The following is a 1,678-nucleotide window of genomic DNA, read 5'->3' on the forward strand; positions in this document are numbered from 1 at the left end:
GTGGCATCTTGCAAAAACAATCAATAAAAAAATGTCGGCTGCAGGTAAAAAAAAAGATATGCAAGGTATTTCACAGTGGTCCAAGTCAATCAGCAACCATCTTTGGTGGAGCTCAAAAACATGTGGAGGGTCGTTGGAAATTCTACTGGAAAAATGGCGGTCAGTAATGCTACACTGTAGCAACGTTCACCGCTGGACCACAAACCAACATTTCCACAATTGTGAACATGGCCATTTGTCCACAGAGGAGGCACGGAAGAAGAAGTGGTTGATTCCTTCATCACCCACTCACAAAGCCATTGAAAAGATTGTATTTGATAAAACTATAGCAAGAGATTTGAGGGGACTCACGGAATTCTGCCACACAGGAGATTTGGAGGTGTTCCACAATATGTGCCTAAAGTACAGGCCAAAACGATTGCATTTTGGCATGGAGGGCATGATAAATCGGACTCTTCTAGCGGTCTTGTCACATAACCATAATGTTGGCCGTCAACAAAGTAGGCCGACCGGAACTTTAGGGACGCTTCGCTACAATAAGGCCTTCACTAAAAGGAGTAAACAATGGGTGATCAAACCAGTGTTTCAGGATATGCAATATGAGTTTATTGAGAGACTTATTGTTGATGTCCTAGATAGGCACATACATGGAGTTGTGAACGAACCTGTGCAGGGGACAACTGCATTGCCACCCAACATTGCCTCTGTTCCATGTCCACCTAAAGCAGAGCTCATTGAGAAATACACATCACGGTTTAAATGATTGTAATTTGATTGTCTGTTCTCTCGAGTCTCCTCATGTTGCAGGCCCATTGAATATGTCTATCTATGTAATGTGTAAATAAAAGTGATTGCTCAGTGTACATGCAATGTGTCTCTCCACCCTTGCCCCTCCCTTCACCGTGCAGTAGTGCGAACCACCCGGGTGTCACCTGTGACTTTGCTCTCGAGTCTCCTCATGTCGCAGGCCCATTGAATATGTGTAGCTATGTATTGTGTAAATAAAAGTGATTGCTCAGTGTACATGCAATGTGTCTCTCCAACCTTGTTCATTTGCGCATTGAATTAAACCAAACAGTAATATAAATAATTTTTCAAAAAATATAGAATGTCTCCGTATTTATGGTTCTCTGGGGCTGCAAATACACGCACACAAAATGCAAAGATGGAGTGTAAATTTCAAGTCCTGTGAGATGGCCTTACACTGAATGTAGCTAACTAGGAATGTGTGCTCGTTCAAAGTGAAGGTCACCTGCTTTGATTTTTTGCTCGGGTGCCGGAATGGCCCACGACTCAGTATAAGGTTCTATTGTTATTTGACCTTGACAGGCCGGGACCATCCCGAAAGACTTCTTTTTGGTGAACAATTGTGCCGCCTTAAAAGATTGCGCAGTCACGTCACGGATAGAGGCGGGGAATATGAATATTTTGATAAAGTCTGTTTCAGGGGCGGGGGATATGATTTAGTGCCGCAAACGCAGGTGAGCCAGGTCGATGGGGGGAAATGATAGGATTATCACAAAATGGCGGCTGATTTCGAGTGCGTTAATGGACGAAAAGTCGGGTAAGGTCCATAGGAAAGTTTTCTACGATCTACCGATTTATGCTTAAAAACACATGGCCGAACCGTAGGGACAATAAAAAAAAAGTCCCGGAACTATCCTTTAATTGTTGCATG

The sequence above is a fragment of the Ambystoma mexicanum genome, chromosome 3q, assembly GCF_040938575.1.
Source record: "Ambystoma mexicanum isolate Mex_15411 chromosome 3q, UKY_AmexF1_1, whole genome shotgun sequence".
In the NCBI taxonomy this organism is placed as follows: Eukaryota; Metazoa; Chordata; class Amphibia; order Caudata; family Ambystomatidae; genus Ambystoma; species Ambystoma mexicanum.